The 22806-nt window shown below is 40.3% G+C and overlaps 1 protein-coding gene and 1 long non-coding RNA gene across 6 annotated transcripts in view; both read left to right on the top strand.

The window, feature by feature from the left end:
• Positions 1-22806, top strand: part of itfg1 (integrin alpha FG-GAP repeat containing 1) — a 578524-nt gene that overhangs the window by 266859 nt on the left and 288859 nt on the right. The window lies entirely within an intron of this gene.
• LOC117523786 lies at positions 5820-16646 on the top strand. The gene is made up of 3 exons (XR_004564621.1): positions 5820-5944; positions 14196-14198; positions 16635-16646. It is a non-coding gene; the product is annotated as an uncharacterized LOC117523786 (long non-coding RNA).

The raw sequence follows: 22806 nt of genomic DNA, 5'->3' as shown, positions 1-22806 counted from the left end.
CAGTTTTCTAAATTTACCAATCAGGGCAGTGACAGAAGTATTGATCTTAGTTTTTTGAGTGTGCTTGTGAGTGTGTTTTATGTGAGGCAGATGTCACAGCTAGTAGAGACTTTTTGCATGTTGGCTTCACAACTACCCGTTTGCAAAAGAATGCACAAGCATGCTACTGGTCGACATATATGGAATATTCAATGAAAGATGACAATTTTTAGAGAATAGGGCCGCTAATGTGTAATATATATAGTGCTGAAATGTCTTTTGTTGTTGTTTTTGTGGAAGTTTATTAATATTATTTTATTAATTTATTTATTTGCATGTGATATAATTCAGCAATATAATAATCACAAATCAGACAAAATTGTTATAGTTTTAGGTTCCATCCCAAAATTGACATTCCCGATCCAGTTAGAACAAAAAATAATCATTCCCAAAGCATTAATAATGTTCCGTTTCAGCTGTGGGGCAATGAAAACTGTATACGCCAGACCTGCATGTGGTGCTGTAATGCTTCCACAAAAAAAACACAAAAAAAAACAAAAAAAAAACGGAGAAGACGATACAGTGTGCTGCAGCAGACAGCAGAAGCTAGATCTTTTCAAAACAGGACACTGATTTAAAATACAGCCTTTAAAAAAAGAGGGTCCATGCTGATCACCTGAAATAGACTTATTGTGTTGTTTAAGCAAAGCAGTGTATTTGTGTATTTTTAAAAGACACAGCGCTGTGTTGCTCTCAGTCTATCAGTTATCAAAATAACGGATGAAGCGGTAACCCACTGTTGTCCAGCAGCTAAAGCTTAAGCTACAGTCCTCACATTACCATTCCTACAGTTTGACTGTTTAAAATATTAAAACCATTGACACACTGAATAAATATAAAGTCTTAATCTGACCTGTTATGTTGTTTCAGTCAGATTCATCATCACAGCCTGACAAGAAAATGTTCTTGTTTTGGAAGATTATGTCTGGAAAATGCTTTAATTCCTTATTGTGGAAATTACTGAAGAGTTTTTTAAAGAAGTCCCTCAGTGCTGCTCTGGGTGTGTTTCTGAGCCTGAAATGGAGAAATCCAGCGCTTTGTCCCATCAACAAGTAAAATAAGTGATTTTAAATGTTGAAATATATTCCGGCCAAAGTTCATAGTCCAGTCAAATTATCAAAAAAGTTGGAAAAAATTAACATACAGAAAGTCCCCGTGGATCCTCATTGAATGTTCACCGTTTTGACGTCATGCCGTAATAGCTTATATTTACGTGAGAAATGGCCTCATCCGGATATATAATTTAGTATACAAGGGTATATTTTGGATTCCATTTTTATTAAACAGAAATACAGTGCTTTGAAACACTGACATAAATGTAAATAAACAAAAGAGTATGAGATCATAATGTTATGAACTCATTTATGATGTCATAATATGATGTCATCATGTTGAATTACCTCATAGTCTGTAATTATAGGGATTTTCACAGGAATGTTGAAGAACCACAAAATACTCTTAAAAGAGGATGTTATACAATCCAGGATAGGTGTTCTATGCGATTTTAGAAACTTGGGGACTTGGATTCACAATATAGTATTATGGTTCAAATCAGACTGCGCCTACATGAAAGGTTATTAAGGGGATTTTCATTGTTATGAATAAGAGTCATGGATGAAGTCACCTTCATCAAAATGATCCTGGATAGCAAATGTTTCATTTTTGACTACCACTGAATCGGAATTGAACGTGTCTTTTTGTTTCCACTGATATGTCACAGTCATCACCACAAAACAAGCAGTGCTGTTTAAAGTTAAATGGAGGCAGTGATGATCTCAGGGTTTTTTGTTTTTTTGGATGAAGGATGAAGCATGGATACAATGCTAAATTTTCGTTTATAGCTTTTCTGACATATTGTGTGCACATTAATGGATGAAAGGCCAGTTAACCTCTCTGCGATTCTGTCCCCTCGCTGCACGCTGCTTTTTTGAATAGTGTCCAGTCCTCTGGTCACAGTGATGGCCTCCTCTGCTAACAGTTCTTTATCACACAGAAAGCAAATGCTCTTCCCATCCATGATGACAGTGTTTTACCTTTGAACAGCCTCCTAATTTTCACTTCTCGACATCCCCTGAAAAACATGGAAAAAGACCTGATTTTCTGACTTTTTTTTTAAATCAGCAACTCAAAAAAGGAGATATCATGGAGCTGTCATGATTTCACAATGATGCCATGGTGTCTCCTTGATATCATAATATCTGTTTCATTTTAAGCAGTCTTGTCTATCAAACAATGAAGATACATATACCACTGCAAATAATTAAATGATGAAACACCAGTTTTAACATTCATGACACTCATGGCGTCGTGACATCATACCAGGGAAAGCTCAAGGAGGATATATGGGGGCTTTTAGTATGTTGTTTAGGATGGTTAAAGGATGCATCCAGCAATTTTCATCTTTCTGCTTTTTTTCCAACCTTGGCTAAAAAATGACCTAATATTACTGGCTATCAGGCATCTGACGTATCTTCAGCGTTCTGCTCACGATGAAAATAAATACCATTTGATCCAACATAAAAAAGCATAATATAAATGCAGTGTTTTTAAAGACGTCCCTGGATGTTTGTCTGCTCCAGGTGTGTTTCTCAGCGTGAAACGGCAGTGCATTGTGCCGCCAATAATCACCAAAATATACAATAGGCAGAAGTGAACTTCACTGGGTCTTCTTCTTCTGTTGAGTTTATTGGCAGTTTGCAAACCAACATGGTGCATTACCGCCACCAGCTGTTTCAGTGTATAATATAAATGAAGTCTGACATCCTCCCTGGGTCATTGTAAACTGAAATGTTTCCAAGAACAAAAATTAACGGTATTAACCAGTTACCATTATTTTAAATAAAAGGTTCTGTTCCAGAACATAAAAAATATCAAGTTTCTGGTTTGTTTTCATTCCTAGCAAAATACCAAAAGTTTCTGGTTTTCATTCCATGCACCAGTCAAAGCCTTGGTCGTAGCACAACAAAAGTCACACTGACAATCCAGCTTGTCAGAAGGGAGTGCAGATGTTTTATGTAATTGGCTTTACGAGAACAGACATCGGCCGTGGCCATCTGTAATGTTCCTAATTAATTGGTCTACTACAAAGGCATGCTACTTTCAGTGTTGGATTATTTGAAGGTGTGACATATGAAAACCTGTTCATACAATTCATTCAAAAAAATTCATACAATATTTGCTATGTCATGATAGACACATGCTAAAATAGGCAGCCTGGATGTCCCTGTCCCTAGCCACATCCTACAGCTTCCAGAGGTAATCCCAAACCAGATGGGGCATACACGTAATCCATCCAGCACTGGACTCGCCTCCGGGATTGATGTGTCCTTGTAACCTCTGTGTTGAGGTGTCCCAAAGGCGTCCTGACGAGACACCTGAACCACCTCATCTGGCTCCTTTCATTACAAAGAAACAGCACTTCTGCAGCGAACGCCTTCTATGTGTCCTTTACAGAAAAACGTACACAGTTTGTAGAATGTTCTTTTTAGCAACTTGTATTTGCAGTTTAATGCTTATTGTCTCTCTCAGTGTTTTATGGTCATAAGTGAATATTGAGGCATTGCTCCATTGTACATGAACAGCTTCAGTGTCAAACCTCAAATGCCATAATCAGCTCTTAAGATCATGCTCTATCAGTATACTGTGCTTCTAAAGACCCAAGACATTAAGACTACACAAAACTCTAGTAAACATGCACAGGACTCAGTCCATAGAAAGAGGACTGAGACAACCAGGAACTGCATTGTGTCTCTGTGTTCTCACTGAGAGGAAGCATAAATCTTCTTTGGTGCAGATACTGATTTTGCCCAGGCATTTAACTTGGTCTGTAGGGCTGCTTTGTGGGGAAATCCTGATGCTTCACAAGATCTCCAATAAGTTACTTGATGTTATGGCGGGCCTGTACACAGGTACCTGGATTGCTCTGTGGAGTGGCAACAGTCTGCAATTTCTTTGCAGTAAATTGTGGAATCCTTCATGGATGTATTTTGGCCCCTACTCTGTTCAATGCTTGCATGAACCGAGTGTTGGGAATGATTGTGGCACACATAGACAAGCCCGCATTTCTCACTGCTTTTGACATTGTATGTGTTGTTGAGAGACTTACTTATCTTTGTATTCCTGTTTCCAGGGGCTCATCCTATAAGATTCAAAGATCTTTTTAAGAGTTTATGCTTTCATGAAGCCCATTGACAGTGATGTGTGGAAATGCTGCTACATTTGCTTAAGTAGGAACTTCCAAATCTTCAGAATTCAGGTGTTTCCAGTCTTACTGTATCATTGTAAGATGATGGCTGCATGTCTTTATTACTTTGTCTTTCCTGAACATCTCTGGGTATTGCTGGAATGACTTTGTGTCATGTGAGCAGTTATTTAAGGAAACACCAATGAGGTGTACTACCACCTGAATTGTAGTGTGTTAGCTGCAACATTAAATTTTTGTGGCACATTTTCCTGAGCAAAATAGCCCACAGGTATGTCGGTAGTCAGGCAGATGGATAGATGGATGATCATTTCTGCTATTTTGCTGTACAAGGAGACTATGACATTTGCAGACAAATATAGTCAGGAAGAATTGTTGGACTTTTTTTTTATTTTAAAGTACAGTGCTGGTCAGTAAGTGTTGATATCCCAGAAAATTAACTATTACTTGTATTTAACATGCAGGCTGAATGGCCTGAAGATATATATATATATATATATATATATATATATATATATATATATATATATATATATATATATATATATATATATATATATATATATATATATATATATATATATATATATATATATTGTGGTCAACTTCATTCTTTTTGTTAACATGCATCCATTTCTGCATTTCAGGCTCCCAACACATTGCAAAAAAAGAAAGAAAAAAGATCAAAAGTTGGAACGGGGCAATTCAGGGCTAGTATTGAGGTAAAATAAGGTTGGGGGATTAAGAGCAGCATCCATAAAAGGCTGTTTAAAAGTTGAAAAAGATCTGTTTGACAGCAAATGCTTAAGAAAATTCTTTCAATCTTTTAAAACAATGTTTTTCAAACTTTATAGGGATTTGTATATTCCTCCCTCGACAGTACTTACTATCATTAAATGATTCAAGAAATCTGGAGGAATTTCAGTGCATAACAGACAAGGGCTCAAACCTAATTTGAACAACCCCTGATCTGCAATCCCAGAACAGCGTCAAGAACTGTCATTCAATAGCTGATATAATTACACATGGTTATTGGGAAGGGATGACATTGGGAAACTTTTGTCAAGTACTACAGTATGAAGTTACATTTACAAATGGCACTTAGAACCTGAAAGGCAATATTATGTTAACATTGTCCAGAAGCACCTTTGATTTCTCTGGGCCAAAAGCCATCTGTTTTGGTCCATCACACAGTGAAAATGTTTACTGTGGACAGCGAAAGATGAAAAAGACCATCCAAATGTGGGGTTGTGTCAGTGTTATAAGCGAAGTTGCTATTCCTGCAGGACCATGCGCAGTGTGGCTAAAGGTCCCACAAGCTTTTCCAATCAAAAGTCAATCGGGAAAAGAATGGTGCTAGTTTAATATGTATGCATATTGACAGTGTTCTAAAAGCTTTAAATATGTGGCATATTAAAATATCATTGTGAAAATATCAAATATCTGTGCTTCTATTCTGAGCAAATTTATTCTGAATTAGTTGTAGAATTACTGCAAGCGGAGCATATTAGTGCACATTCTGGGAAAGAGAGACACTGATGTTTGTTTGTTTGTTACAAGGATCAAAACCACATATTGTTCTGTGCAATGAACAGGTAATATATTATAGAAGCTTATTAGAACTGTTTTCTTGAAGTTGCTGTTGTTGAGTTACATAAATACGACATTTGAATGAGCTGTGATATCGCTCTTTACGGGAAACATGTTCATGTTTGTTTATGCAGATCCTAACAACTGCTTTGGCAAGATTTTATAACAAACATAGCTTCTTATTCAGTCAAATAAATTAAAACCATATTGTAGAAATTTTGAAGTTTACGGCACACTCTTTCCTTTGACTCTGTCCACTTTTCTTTTTTAATCTTCATGGCATCTGGGATTGTTTCCCCATCATTGGTCGGAAGTAGTCATTCATAATCTTCCTGGTTTTGTTGGTCAACTTTTTCCAAGTCCAGCAAGGTTGCCATGTTCATTTCTTTAACGCTCATGCCACCAACTCCTCTTTTCTTTTCTGTTTCCTTAAAAATATTTTTCAATTCACCACTGGCCATTGCAGAAAATCATCCAAACTCATCCCCATATCATCCATTTCCCTGAATTTCTTCTGACCTTCCCAAAATTGTGTCCTAAATCAACTTTTCCATCACTATTTGTGTTGATCTTTTCTGCCTTGCTATCAAAACATTGGTGGCTTATCGCTTCCAGGTCAGATTTATGACAAATGACCTTTGGGCATACTCATAAGTGATTGCGCACGCTGAGATAGTGATGTCGCGTATTGCTGATGTACAGTTTGCACTACATCTTTTCAAGGAGCGCCTATGCATTTTTCAACAAGACAAAGCAAAACTACATTCTGCGTACAATATACCCCATCACACTAGAAGCTGAATGAGCCCAAATGCTGGCTGAATAAAAATTTGACTGCCGTTCTGGCAACGTCGAGGCACATTCGAAAACTTCCGACAGCTATCTGAGTGTAGTGCAAACACTTGGGCTCACTCGTGCGGCTAGCCTGAATGTGGAGCACCACTGTATGTTGTAATCCTGTATTGGCAGATCTTGTGAAAAGGGCAGACACAGCCCTGACTCACACCCTCCTCTCCCCGTGTTTGCCTTCCAGACTTTTTTAGACAACGGGTGGCAATAAACTGCATCCGTACGGCACTCAGAGTGCATTATTCATAGTCATGGTGCATCCTAACAGCATTCTAGGTATTTGTACTATTATCCAAATACATTTGGCCTGTGATCGTACGCATACGTACAGGTGTCAAATCAGTCGAGGCAGGATTGGCCCACATGTGGTCGTACGGCAATCATTCATGGCTGTCCGAATGTCTGTCACTCCTGACTGCATCCCAAAGTTTGACTCTTTTCCCTAGTCGGCCTGATTCGGCTTCATTCGTGCTAATTTGTGCTAAGTGTGAAGGGCTGGCCTGGCATGCCAGCAGCACTGACCTGTCCCCAATTAGGATTGTGTGGAGAATTTGGGGGGGTGAGAAGTCAATTATGACCTCATACTGTTGCACACCTTAAGACACATTTGCAGGAAAAATGGGACATAAAACACATGAAACACTTCATTGCTTAGTATCTTCAATGCCAAACCATCTTTAAGTGTTGTTTGAAGGAGTATCAGCGTTAAAAGTGGTGAATGCTTTTTTTTTTTTCTTTTTTTTTTCCCCGTCTGCATATACGAGGTCTGTTAGAAAAGTATCGGACCTTTTTATTTTTTGCAAAAACCTGATGGATTTGAATCACGTGTGCTTGCATGAGCAAGCGCTTTTGCGCCGCAATCAGCAGCAGCCTGAATTTCACAGCCACTCTTTTCATGGCCAAATCTTCTGTCACAATGGAATGTACCGAAAAAGTGCTGATGTCCACCTCTTCCGCAATTTCTCGAACAGTCACACGATGGTCCCGCATCACCACAGCATTCACTTTGGAAATGATCTGGTCATTTCAGCATGTTGATGGCCGACCGCAGCATGGCTCGCTCTCCACCGTTGTGCGGACGTCTTTAAACCGGTTGTACCGCTCCTTAATCTGTGTGATGCCCTAAGCATCGTCACAGAAAGCCGTCTGAATCATCCGAATGGTTTCCACCTGGCTGTCGCCCAGTTTCTGGCAAAATTTGATGCGGCGCTGCTCCAGTCGTTCCGTCTTTTTCCTTGAAATGAAAATCCGCCGAGCGCACTGCACACGTCCCACCCAAAGGCTGCTTACCAGGAAATGATGCAATCGACAGGCGTGAAAAAGTTCACGCATGCGCACGAAGGTTCAAGGTTGGCTCATGCAAGCACACCTGATTCAAATCCATCAGGTTTTTGCAAAAAATAAAAAGATCCGATACTTTTCTAACAGACCTCGTATAGTAATGGTAAGTGCCACACTGGCAGAACCATTTATGAACATTAATACCCATATTGCAATTTATTCTTGCAAGACAGAAGGTATGTAGTGCATGAGTGAATGTGGTGTGTGTGTGTGTGACCCCCATCCGCCCTTCCCGATCAGCCCACAACATCCTACTCAAAGCCAATCGACAACTTCTATCAGGAAGGGCCGACCACCAAAACAACACAGACAGACAAGAACGAGAGACAAGTGGTGAAGACAATAACTGTGATGTGAAACACAGAGGAGACGGGGCCCCAACCATACAACATACCATGACAAACAACCACACATGAACAAACAGTAACAGCAACAGTCTGTTGTCTAATTAGTGAACATGCTTGCTTGGATGCAGCATGAGTTGCTCCAAAACCTGGATGTACCTTTCAGCATTGATGGTGCCATCACAGATGTGTAAGTTTTCCATGCCATGGACACTAACATACCCCCATACCATCACAGATGCTTTCTTTTGAACTTTGCACTGGTAACAATCTGGATGTTTTTTTTTTTCCTCTTTTGTCCGGAGGACACAACGTCCATGATTTCCAAAAACAATTTGAAACGTGGACTCATCAGACCACAGCACACTTTTCCACAGTGATCCTTGCCCCATCTTTGCTTGTGAATGGCTGAGCCTTTTGGGGACGCTCCTTTTGTACCCGATCATGACACTCACCTGTTTCCAATTAGATCTTCTTTCCACATTCATCAACTTTCCCAGTCTTTTGTTGCCCCGTCCCAACTTTTTTGAAAACAATAATGTTTATCAGTTTGAACATTACATATCTTGTCTTTGTGGTGTATTCAATTGAATATAGGTTGAAGAGGATTTTCAAATCATTGTATTCTGTTTTTATTTATATTTTACTCAACGTCCCAACTTCATTGGAATTGGGGTTGTATAAAATATTTGGATTCATATGTTCTGCAATGAAATAAAAATCAAGGTAACTGTAAGAATCACTGTGGGGCTTTTTTATTTGCATTTTCTGAACCATCCCAACTTTTTTGCAAAGCTCTTATTCTGTTCTCTGCAGTTAGGCACACTATAAAATGCATCATTCCACACAGTAATGCAAGTACTTGGGATGCTGGGGAGATGGGAAGCGAGACAAGCAGTACAGACTCAGAGGGATAGAGCTGTGGAGGGAAACTCAAGAATTTTGTTTTCCTCTCTTCTCTGTTTTTGTTTCTTTCTCTTACTGGAAACTGTCTACAGGAAGCCCCGATAATAAACTTTGGTTTTTCAGGTTTAGATAACAGTATGTCTCGGTGTATATGACTTAAGTACTACGTTCTTAACTTTCACCAGGCAAGAAAGCATTTGTTGTTTTCTGCTAGTGTCATTTTCCTGTGGTGCTATATTACACATATTACAGGTTTTAGTTCATGTTGTACAGGTTGGCAGTGGAGTCAAAGTCTTTAAGATTGAAAGACACCTTGAAAGCCCTATTGGAGTCACGAGGTTGCTGGATAGAGGTGCTGATACCTTTACAGGAGAGCAAAAGTCCAAATTTTTGGTGTCCTGGTCCTTCCTGTCATACTTTATGATTGTGAGACATGGATGCTAAGGTAAAGGCTGGATGCACTAGGTAGTATCCTTGGGTACCTCTGAAATGACCTTATGACAAATAAGCAGCTTCTTGAGGAGACCCAGGTGAGAATTAGCTGAATTAATTTGCATAAATCATCCATCAACCATATAAAGTGTGGCTGTTGCATTCTCTCAGTGCTTCATTTAGGTTTATGTTTATTTCAGTTTAGTATTTTCAACATTCTGCTGTCTTAGGGATCAAGTAGTTATCACTGTTTAATAATGAAATATTCATAAGTAAATGTTCATGAATGCTATACTTACAGTATGAATGTAAACCACTTGTATGTGTAATAACACAAGCAGAATGACAGGCCTGCAAGCAAGTACTCCACTGTCCTGATCTTTGGTGCAGGTGATTCTTATTGATGCTTGCGATGTCTGATAGCCAATCAGAGGACTGGGCATATGGTTTATCATGTTTGTTGCTTTCCCACAATTATCACACAATCCTCTGCATACTGTCTGTTATTGTGTGGCTTATCCAATCTTTGGAGTGTGACAGCAGCAAATAGAAAGTTAACAGCTGAGTAAACTAATCAATCTGTTGCTTTATTTTAAATACAGGTTTCAGTTTTTAATGTGCCAGTTTTTAGAGTCAGCACAAATACACAGTAATTTAAAATGTGGTTTATAATGTTTATTACTGCTGATTCAAGTCCTGAGTTTTCAGGGCAAATAAAAACTTAATAGAAATAAAGTCTTTGACACACATATTGAGAATATAGTTATTCCTAAAAACAAAGTGGACAAATGTCAGCACATGTCAGTGAGACAGACTCTTCTGTTCTCTGACTCTGTCTCTGTTAAGGTTATGTAAAGCCCTGTTCGAACAGGATTCGTTTCACATGGGTCAGTGGGGTAATGTACATAATAATTATCAGAGTTTATCAGTGATTTTAGTCCCATCCAAATGCACCATTTTACTCATTTTTTGGCTGCGTCCTCTTGTGTCTTGTAAAGATTCTAGCGCATTCTACCTTCTATAAAACAATCCACAGAAATTACTTCAGGTAGTTCTACTCCTGTTTTTCCAGGGCAATTCTATGGTAACGGAATTACAACAGCAGCAAAATCTGGACATATGGCATCTAACCATGACAGATTAGCTCAGATTGTAATTCCATTACCGTAGAATTGCCCAAGACAAACATTTCTCTTATGGAAAAGGAGTTTATCACATGTATGGAGGCGCTTTAAGAGGCCAATGAAAGACAGTCAGCTCAACAACAGCAGACATTTGACAGTCACACTTGAGTTTTATTCCTTCATTCATTCATTTTCTATATCCGCTTACTCCAATCAAGGGTCACAGGGGGTTGGAGCCTCTTCCAGCAGTCATAGGGGAGAGGTGGGGTACACCCTGGACAAAACACCAGTCTATTAGCTACATATAGAGCTAGCAGGTCACCATACCACCACTTTCACTCAAAATGTATTGTAGTACACCACCAAAGAGCTGACACTATGTATTTTTTCTAGTGTAGGCCACATTAATCGGCACAAACAACGCATTAATTTCGCTGCTCCTTCTCTACCTATACCATATTAAACATACTTTTGCATAAAGAATGCACGTGAGCAATGATCTGCATGCTCGTTATACATGTGTGGGTTGACGGTGAGGTTTACAGGTATCCTCAGCATCGTTGCACATGTTGCAGTAGTCGAATTGCCGGTTTGTCCTCTGGCAGTGAAGTTTGTGAAGTGTTTTTGTGTTTGTTTCTGTTCAGCTGAAGTGTGTGGCGTGGGCAGCAGTTTGAAGTAAAAGCTATTGCGTTTTGCACTTTCAGTGATGACTGTTTTGTCATCAAAGGCAGAATACAAATCAGACCTTTAGAATTACCTCAGAGTGGTAAGACAAGAACATTCGTCACCCGACACAGGGCAGAGCTTGATTGTTGTTGGAAAGGAATAACAATTGCAAGCTGAAGAGAGTCTTTGGTTGAGAGAAAAGAGGAAATTTAACAGTCTGTGACTCAGTTGCGTTCTGCTCTATAGCAGCTGTTGTTAGATGAGAAATGAATTCTGTCCTCTGTGGAAATCTTTCACATTCAGTGTCTTGCTATTGTAGGACAGACCCAAAGACCTATACAGGCTCTGAGGTCCATCAGGCTGGTGCTTACCCCAGGAGACCACAGCATGAATTGGATAAGAGTACCGTATTTTCTGGAGCGTACGTTGCAGTTTTTTTACTGGGTTGAGAGGTCATGCGACTTCTGCTCTAGTGCTACTTATATACCAAAAAAATCATGCGATCATTATTATTATTATTATTAGTAGTAGTAGTAGTAGTAGTAGTAGTAATACAACCCCAATTCCAATGAAGTTGGGACGTTGTGTTAAACGTAAATAAAAACAGATTACTATGATTTGCAAATCCTCTTCAACTTATATTCAATTGAATACACCACAAAGACAAGATATTTAATGTTCAAACTGATAAACTTGATTGTTTTTGTGCAAATATTTGCTCTTTTTGAAATGGATGCTTGCAATGTGTTTCAAAAGATGTTGGCACAGCGGTATGTTTACCACTGTGTTACATCACCTTTCTTTCTACAACACTCAATAAGCATTTGAGAACTGAGGACACTAATTGTGAGTGTCATGATTGAGTATAAAAGGAGCATCCCCAAAAGGCTCAGCCATTCACAAGCAAAGATGGGGCGAGGATCACTACTTTATGAACAACTGCATGAAAAAATAGTCCAACAGTTTAAGAACAATGTTTCTCAAAATTCAGTTGCAAGGAATTTAGGAATTCCATCATCTACAGTCCATAATATAATCAGAAGATTCAGAGAATCTGGAGAACTTTCTACAAGTAAGCAGCAAGGCCAAAAACCAACATTGAATGCACGTGACCTTTGATCCCTCAGGCGGCACTGCATTAAAAACCGACATCACAGTGTGAAGGATCTTACTGCGTTGGTTCAGGAACACTTCAGAAAACCATTGTCAGTTAACACAATTTGTCGCTACATCTACAAGTGCAAGTTAAAACTCTACCATGCAAAGCGAAAGCCATACATCAACAACATCCAGAAATGCCGCCGCCTGCTCTGGATGCGAGCTCATTTGAAATGGACAGACGCAAAGTGGAAAAGTGTGCTGTGGTCTGATGAGTCCACATTTCAAATTGTTTTTGGAAATCATGGATGTCATGTCCTCCGGACAAAAGAGGAAATAGACCATCCAGATTGTTACTAGCGCAAAGTTCAAAAGCCATCATCTGAGATGGTATGGGGGTGTGTTAGTGCCCATGGCATGGGCAACTTAAACATCTGTGATGGCACCATCAATGCTGAACGGTACATTCAGATTTTGGAGCAACACATGCTGTCATCCAAGCAAGTCTTTATCAGGGACATCCCTGCTTATTTCAGCAAGACAATGCCAAGCCACATTCTGCATTTTGTTCTGTTTGTTCTGCATTCTGTTACAACAGCATGGCTGTTGTAACACGTCGTACTTCGTGGCTAGATTGGCCTGCCTGCGATCCAGACCTGTCGCCCATTGAAAATGTGTGGCGCATTATGAAGTACAAAATACGACAACGGAGACCCCGGACTGTTGAACAACTGAAGTCATACATCAAGCAAGAATGGGAAAGAATTCCACCTACAAAGCTTCAACAATTAGTGTCCTCAGTTCCCAAATGCTTATTGAGTGTTGTTAGAAGGAAAGGTGATGTAACACAGTGCTAAACGTACCACTGTCCCAGCTTTCTTGAAACGTGTTGCAGACATCCATTTCAAAATGAGCAAATATTTGCACAAAAACAATAAAGGTTATCAGTTTGAACATTAAATATCTTGTCTTTGTGGTGTATTCAATTGAATATAGGTTGAAAAGGATTTGCAAATCATTCTATTCTGTTTTTTTTAACATTTTACAAAACTTTCCAACTTCATTGGAATTGGGGTAGTAGTAGTAGTTGTTGTAGTAGTACTACTGCTATGAAGAATATTAATTTTACTATTACCTGTTTGGCAGGTAAAGTACGAGGTCTATTAGAAAAGTATCTGACCTTATTATTTTTTTCAAAAACCATATGGATTTGAATCACGTGTGATTACATCAGACATGCTTGAACCCTCGTGGGCATGCGAGAGTTTTTTCACGCCTGTCAGTTACGTCATTCGCCTGTGGGCAGTCTTTGAGTGAGGAGTCGCCCACCCTCTCGTCGATTTTTTCATTGTTTAGGAATGGCTCAGAGACTGCTGCTTTGTTTGATCAAAATTTTTTCAAAACTGTAAGGCACAACTGAGTGGACACCATTCGATAAATTCAGCTGGTTTTTGGTAAAAATTTTAACGGCTGATGAGAGATTTTGGTCTGGTAGTGTCGCCTTAAGGACGGCCCACGGTGCCTGATGGCGATCTGCGCTTCGAAGCGGCAGCGTCTCGCCGTTTCAAGTTGAAAACTTCCACATTTCAGGCTCTGTTGACCCAGGAAGTCCTCAGAGAACAGAGAACTTTCAGAAGAAGTCGGCATGAGGAGTTTATTCGCACATTCCATTGTTAACGGACATTTTGTAATGAAAGAACATGCGGGCAGAGTCGCATGTCGGGCCGGACCCGACCGCGGGGGGTCGCGACAGGAAAAACACCTCCGTTGGAAACCTTAACGGGCAAGTTGGAACATGCCCAAGCTGTTAAACAATTTCTCAGTTACTCACTTGTTGAAAGCCATCAAAAGCCGCCTGAATTTTACAAATGGTTTTCAACACGGAGGTGTTTTTCGTGTCGCGGCACACACAGATTCGCCGAGTTGTCACGGAAACGACTCGGCGAATTTGTGCGCACGTCTTTCATTAAAAAATGTCCTTAAACAGTGGAATGTCCACATAAAGTCCTCATGCCGGCCTCTTCTGAATCTTCTCTGTTCTCTCACAACGTCCTGGGTGAATTAAGCCTTAAATTAGGATGTTTTCAGGTCGAAACAGGCCGACGACGGCCCCTGGAAGCGCAGCACGACGTCCCGCTCCGTGGGAAGTCCTTACAGCGACAGAAACACCCCATAATCTCTCATCAGCCGTTAAACTTTTCACCGAAAACCAGCTTAATTTCTCGAATAGTGTCCACTCGGATATTCCTCACAGGTCCAGAAAAAATTTTGATAAAGCAACGAGCGCCGTCTCGAGCAGCATGTGAAACAAAGGAATTCAGCCGAGAGGGCGGGACCACATCGCACTCAAGGCCTGCCCACAGGGAAATGACGTCACCGACATGCGTGAAAAAACCCACGCATGCGCACGAGGGTTCAAGCATGATTGGTGTAATCGCACGTCATTCAAATCCATATAGTTAAAAAATAAATAAAAGGGTCGGTTTATTATCTAATAGACCTCGTAGTTATGTGTGCTTGTTTCCAGTGCAGAAAGTTCCCAGCTTAATCTCCTTGACTTTTCTCCATGTAATATGGACTTGCATCAGGAAGTCTTAAGGGAGTAAAGCGCAGCAATATTGAAATAATGAGTTTGAGTTTAGTGGTTTGAATATTTCATGAGGTAAAAGCTGGAATGTTCCATTCAACGAGACAAAGCCGAGTTGAATGGTTCGTTCCAGCTTTCACCAAATTAAATGTTCATTCCATTTAAAGAATGTAAAACATTCGTTATTTGTTTTATATAAAGGCAAAAACAGATCCTTGTTATTTGATATTTTATTAATTTATAAACAACAGAAAAGGGACTTACATTTTGATGTTTGTCACTGCTGCTTAACAGTCCAACATGAACTTTAAATAGCAGTTGAAAAGTGTTCTCAGTCAAATTGGAAAAGCAATAGTCTGTGATGCCATGCGCCGACTTGGTGTATTTCCAAAAAAGAGTGTGCACTTCCTCAGTGCAGCGAAAATATCATGTCAGAAATTAGTCCAGCTTTTCATTCTAACTTTATCCTAACAGCTCTTCATGCCTCCAGATGGCTTACAACGTACTGGATTTGCTTGTGTGTGTGTGTGTGTGTGTGTGTGTGTGTGTGTGTGTGTGTGTGTGTGTGTGTGTGTGTGTGTGTGTGTGTGTGTGTGTGTGTGTGTGTGTGTGTGTGTGTGTGTGTGTGTGTTAGAAGAATTAGCACCGTCAATTAGCTCCTTCAAATCGTTGTCCATCAGTGAAACAAACTTGTTTAGCTAAACACCACCCCCACTAGTGGGCGGGGTTTGCATTGTGCAATGGTACAAAACGTATGGAACCAAATTTACACGCTAAATGGAACCAAAGAGCACACTAAATGCAACGCAACACAAATGGGACGAATAATCCATGTCAAGTGACATACAAAGCGCCTGTCAAATGACAAGGATCCACTCAGTCGTTATATAATGAAAGAATTAACAACACACCACAAATGCTACAACACACAAAAACTTAAAGAGCTGATTAAAAAACTCAGATGGACTCATGTTTTTATTGTAGTACCTCCAACTCTGTAGGCTAACCGTCAGTGTTCATCTCCCTCAAACAGCACCCAATATATTGCCAAAGCATGTTTATTTTTGATATAATTAATAGAACATATAATATAATATGAACATATAATAATCTTCCATATTATTACAAATTGTGTGGTGGTCTATATACAAAATTAGTGGATAAGGTAAATAAAAAGAGTTGCTTAAAAAAATATGATGTGATAGTACTGTCAACATAACACAGGGCTGCAACAACACAATGCAAAAGTGTATTGCAGAAAAAACTCAGATTAACAACACATACATTGTGTTGTGTGCCTTTACCTGTGCAACAGGAGTGGGAGCTGCACAGTGCTGAACAGTTTCTCATTTGTGATCAGTGCAGAGCTTGAGTGAGAGAAATAAATACTGTATGTAACAAGACTACATTTTGTTGATCACTCAAAATGCTACTGTGCATGCACAAGATATAATTAGTTCCCATGTTTGATGGCTTTGTGTCTCAATAAGCTGTTGTGCTGTGACAAGTTATATTGCACTTTTTCATCTGCATCAGAAGCTCAAAGCTCTTTACAATTATGCCTCGCATTCACCCATTCACACAAACATACTCACACACCGATGCCAGGGTGCTGCCATGCGAGGCAGTCACTACACACCGGGAGCAACTAGGGGATTCAGAACATTGCCCAAGGGCCCGTAGTGATTTTCCAGTCTGGCTGGGTTTTAAACCGAGGATCCTTTGGTGTAAAGCCATGAAGTCCGATCTCCGAATTGTTTCCTATCATGCTGGGAGTGCTGGTGTTGTGTGTTTGCCTCCTCTGGTTTTTCTCCAGTGTTCTCTTTTGTGACTTGGTTTTTAGTGGCTTGAGTGTAATTTTTTTTATTTGGGTATGTAGTTAGCGTGGTTCTTGGTGCTTCACTGTGCCTAAATTTGATGTTTTGGTGAAAGAAACTTTTGTATTTATTCATAATTGATGTAAATAGAGTCCAAGACATATTCAGTTTCCATCCCCTGACTTGTCTAAAGAAAACTGTCAATAAAACTGATTATTATTTACAGGTTTTATCAAGTTTTACAGATTTGCTTTCAGTTTGAGGAAGATAATTTTAGAAAATTTTATTTATTTATGTATTTGCATTTCTTGTATTTAAAATGGCATAAACAAATTAAAATGTGTGAAATTCCAAGTGTTCTAATACTTTTGGAGGGCACAGTATCCTAACCTTATGATGAGTGCAAAATGAGTGTGGTATTATTACTGTTTTGTTTAAGAATGTTTAATTTTCACTGTTGCTGCACTTTGTGTCAAATCATAGTCATATCGTATATCATATTCATATGAAAATTCAGTAAGGTATATCTTCTATTATACATTTCAAATCTAAGGTGGAACTCTACTAGTGTTATTAAGATACACCTAAATATCTTTAAGAAAAAAGAAAAAGAAAAAAGAGAGTAGAGCCACTTAGGTGCCTGGTCTTGAGAACCAGGAATGAAAAGGTTGAAAAGCTTTTTTATCCCATGGGAACTCTCTCTACCCACCTAAGCGGCTCAAGAATATGGACAGCATAACTCAGAGTTCTTATTTGACATGGTGACAACACTTATTCATGGACAACCACCTGGAAGTCGCTGTCCTTTTACAGAGGAAAATAGACGACATTAGGTTAAACATATCCCAGCATGCCTTAACCCAGCCACTACACCCTGCTATTGAGGTGGGTGCCATTACTGAGGTATTACCTAGATTTACAGAATTGGATAGTATCTAACCAGGCATGATGACAGAACTTGTAACGTGTACACAAAGCACAACTTGCTTTGATCCTATACCAACAAAAGTGTTTAAGGACCTGTGGCCCACCCTGGCCCGACTGTGCTGGAAATTATTAATCTGTCATTAACACTTGGCTCTGTTACTAAATGTTGCAAATCTGCAGTGATTAAACCATTACTTAAGAAATCTAATCTTGACCCTAGTATAGTGGAGCAAAAAAGTATTTAGTCAGCCCCTAATTGTGCAAGTTCTCCTACTTAGAAAGATGAGAGAGGTCTGTAATTTCCAACATAGGTACACTTCAATTATGAGAGACAAAATGAGAAAAAAAAAAATCCAGAAAATCACATTATAAGATTTTTAAAGAATGTATTTGTAATTATGGTGGAAAATTAGTATTTGGTCACCCACAAACAAGCAAGATTTCTGGCTGTCACAGACCTGTAACTTCTTCTTTAAGAAGCTCTTTTGTCCTCCACCTGTTACCTGTTTTATTGGCACATGTTGGAACTTGTTATCTGTATACCAGACGTCTATCCACAGCCTCAAACAGTCAGACTCCAAACTCAACCATAGCCAAGACCAAAGAGCTGTCGAAGGACACCAGGAAGAAAATTGTAGATGAGCACCAGGCTGGTGAGAGTGAATCTACAATAGTCAAGCAGGTTGGTGTGAATAAATCAACTGTGGGAGCAATTGTAAGAAAATGGAAGACATACAAGACCATTGATAATCTCTCTCGATCCGGGGCTCCATGCAGGAAGTCATCCCATGGGGTCAAAATGATCATGAGAACGGTGAACAAAAATCCCAGAACGCCATGGAGGGACCTGATGAATGACCTGCAGAGAGCTGGGACCAAAGTAACAAAGGCTACACACTACGCAGAGAGGGACTCAAATCCTGCAGTGCCAGGCGTGTCCCCCTGCTTAAGCCAATACGTGTCCAGGCCGTCTGAAGTTTACCAGAGAGCATATGGATGATCCATAAGAGGATTGGGAGAATATCATGTGGTCAGATGAAACCAAAATAGAACATTTTGATAAAAACTCAACTTGTCGTGTTTGGAGGAAGAAGAATGCAGAGTTGCATTCCAAGAACACCATATCTACTGTGAAGCATGTGCGTGGAAACATCATGCTTTGGGGCTGTTTATCTGCAAAGGGGACAGGACGACTCATCCGTGTTAAGGGAAGAATAAACGTGGCCATGTATCATGAGATTTTAAGCCAAAACCTCCTTCCACTGCAAGCTTATCAAGCCTGAAGGACAAATTGCCCAACTGTTTTCCTCCAGAGGAATGTCTTCGGCCTGGGGAACATTTGGCTGTTTCTTATCTCAACTCACAAAGACAATAAACTGTTTTCATAAGACTGAAGCGTGCTTCACTCCGTCCCCCCACCCCCCTCCTGCCCCCCATCAAACACCCCCCACTCCGGCTTCTGCTCACGTCACTCCTTCCCCCTTCTGCGGGGCGGTGCAGTTTTAGTTGCAGCTGGTCCCCGTTCCTCCCCCCAAGCTGACGGTGGTGCATCTCAGGGTTGCTGCGAGACCTTCACCCACTTGCCTCAATTCGGATAACGGACTTCTTCAAACTTAGTGCACATAAACAATGTCAGATGTGTCTGTGCTGTCTTTAATTCTGATGTGTGCCATTATTACGGTAAACAAGTAATAATTGTGGACTAATTGCTGTCTGAGGTAACTGGAGTGTAAACATAATTTCTCCACTGTGAGATCAGTAAAGTATATCTCATCTCATCTTCCATCAGTGAGAGCATTGAAGATGCAACACAGCTGGGTCTTCCAGCATGACAATGATCCCAAACACACCGCTCAGGCAACGAAGGAGTGGCTCCGTAAAAAGCATTTCAAGGTCCTGGAGTGACCAAGCCAGTCTCCAGATGTCAACCCCATAGAAAATTTGTTGAGGGAGTTGAAAGTCCATGTTGGCCAGTGACAGCCTCAAAACATCACTGCTCTACAGGAGATCTGCATGGAGGAATGGGCCAAAATACCAGCTATGGTGTGTGCAAACCTGGTGAAGACTTACAGGAAACGTTTGGCCTCTGTCATTGCCAACAAAGATGAAGTATTGAGTTGAACTTTTGTTATTGACAAAATACTTATTTTCCACCATAATTTACAAATAAATTATTTAAAAATCCTACAATATGATTTACTGGATTTTTTTCTCATTTTGCCTCTCACAGTTGAAGTGTACCTATGTTGAAAATTACAGACCTCTCTCATCTTTCTATGTAGGAGAACTTGCACAATCAGGGACTGACTAAATACTTTTTTGCCCCACTGTATATTGAAAAACTATAGGCCAATATCAAATCTATCATTTTAAAGATAAAGATAAACTTTATTGATCTCACAGAGGAGAAATTCACGTTAGGTCAGCTCTTAAAAAACACACAAGATGGGTGCAAATAGAGGAATGTTCATCAAACAGCGTGTGCAGGGATAAGCAATAATGCGTGTGCAAGGATAAGCAATAATAATAATACTTGTAACAGTACAAGACATAAGAAATGAGGTAGAAATAGAATATGTATGTATATATTCATACACACACACATACATGCGCATATATATATATATATATATATATATATATATATACAGTACATATATGCATACATATATATACATACACATACATATACACACATACACGCATACACATATGCTCTAAATTTCTGAAAACCTTACTGAGAATAATCTTTTTGAGCCACGCCAGTCTGCTTTTAGAAAATATCATTCCACTGAGACACTTCTCACAAAAGTGGTGAATGATCTTCTGCTTCGGACACCGCTACTGTTCTGTTGTTGTTTGATCTTAGTGCTGCGTTTTATACCGTGGGTCATCATATTCCAATCGATAGGCTGGAGAGGAGTCATTTTCGGATTACTGAGAAAGCCCTTGCATGGTTGACATCATACCTGACCAGTTGTTCTCACTGTGTTTTGTACAATAACACTACCTCTAACCTTAGTGACATGAAATTTGGGGTTCCACAGGGGTCCATCTTTGGCCCCCTGCTTTTCTCCCTTCATATAGCACTCCTTGGCCACATATTGCAGCATTTTGGGATTACCTTTCATTGCTATGTTTTTTTGCCTTCTTGCTCTCGGTCGGGACGGTCGCATTTTTCTTTCCTCCTCCCTCCCCAACTTTCCTGCTACTGTAGCGTGTTTGTCTGTGAGGCTGCTAGCCCTGCTCCTCTGGAAAACGGCAAAATGGATCTGATCAAGTGGTCTCTGAACGCAATTGACACTATTTTTTCTACAAGACACTCGGGAGCGGAGGACCCGACCTGTCCTGCCGGGACACATGTGGCAGGTTACGTGATGGACAGCTGGCGGAGGTGGCAAGTCATGTGCCTGTACACGTTGTCTGTGGAGGACGTTGAAGATGTTTACTTATTTGGAGCTGTGGTGATCGGGTTTCTGCTGTGTGGAGCGGCCATAGCACTGGTTTACCGGAAAATTAAGAAGATGGAAGCGGCATTAATTGGCCCGTCCAGGCTGCCCCACATGATTGATTCGATTGGATGGGCAGTGTCAGCTCAGTCGACGGGTGTTAACCGCACGTTGGAATCCATTTCGGGGAGAATGGCTGCACTGGAAAACCGCTTTGATCGTCAGTAATGACCACATCTCCTCTCCTCTATTCAGATGTATTTGGGAGCCACTCTGAAGTTTCAGACGGTGGAATCTTTCAGGCGTCTGTTAATCTGGATATCTATTTGGTTTCCAAACACCAGCTGCCCTTCAAGGCCGCTGGGATAAAACCCTCCCCCCGAGGAACACTCCTGATGCCTCGCTCCTCGTCTCCCCCGCCTCTTTGTCTTCTCCCTCCTCCCAGTCCTGAGATGTTTACTGTGGAACCTTGAGACTCTGGTGGACTGATTCAGGACTGGGATCCCCCCCAGGATGGACAGATAAGGCCTGTCGATGGCGCCAAGGGCAGCCTTCCGGGCTGTCTGTCTGAACACTGGACACATTCAAGTCTCGACTGTCATCTGTTGTCTGCTGTGATTTGTTTACTGTTTTCCTGTGCTATGGGTTTTTTTTCTCCAGTACTGCTGTGTGAGTTCAACACAGCAGCAATGGAAGTTTTTCTTTTCCCAATTCTTCCCTTGTGTGTGCTTTTATATGTGTTCATGTACCGGGCCGGCTTATGTGTGTTGTGTGTGTTATGTGTGTGTTGTTGTTTGTTTGTCATGAGGCCGGTCAAGGTTTGCTCAGCCCTGCTCGTGACCTAGGGCAGGGATGTACATCTGGAGCTGGTCCCCGGCGCCAAAAAGGCGACCTCTGCTCCTAACTGGCAATTAGGATGGGTAAAATGCAGTAAACACATTTCATTGTGCAGGGATCATGTTCCTATGTGCATATGACAATAAACTCCTTTTGAATCCTTGAATACTGAATCCTTTGATACTCAGTTATAACATGCCGATAACTGCTGGTAATCTCATCCACATAAATTCTTAGAGGATTGCCTTGCATCAGTAAAAAAGCTGGATGTCTAGCAATTTCCTACTTTTAAACTCTGACAAGATGGAATGATGGTTTTTGGTCCAGTGAGACATCGGCATCAATTTGGACCAGCTCACAACTTAGCCAAGGATCATGTGTCATGCAGTAGTGTTCAGAATAACAGTAGTGCTATGTGACTAAAAAGATTAATCCAGGTTTTGAGTATATTTCTTATTGTTACATGGGAAACTAGGTACCGAGTAGATTCAGTAGATTCTCACAATCCAACAAGACCAAGCCTTCATTATATGCACACTTTTAAGGCTATGAAATTGGGCTATAGTAAAAAAAAAGTACAAAAGGGGGGAGTTCACAAT

The sequence above is a fragment of the Thalassophryne amazonica genome, chromosome 2 (assembly GCF_902500255.1).
Source record: "Thalassophryne amazonica chromosome 2, fThaAma1.1, whole genome shotgun sequence".
NCBI classification, from domain to species: Eukaryota; Metazoa; Chordata; class Actinopteri; order Batrachoidiformes; family Batrachoididae; genus Thalassophryne; species Thalassophryne amazonica.
This window is presented reverse-complemented; position numbering and strand designations above follow the sequence as displayed.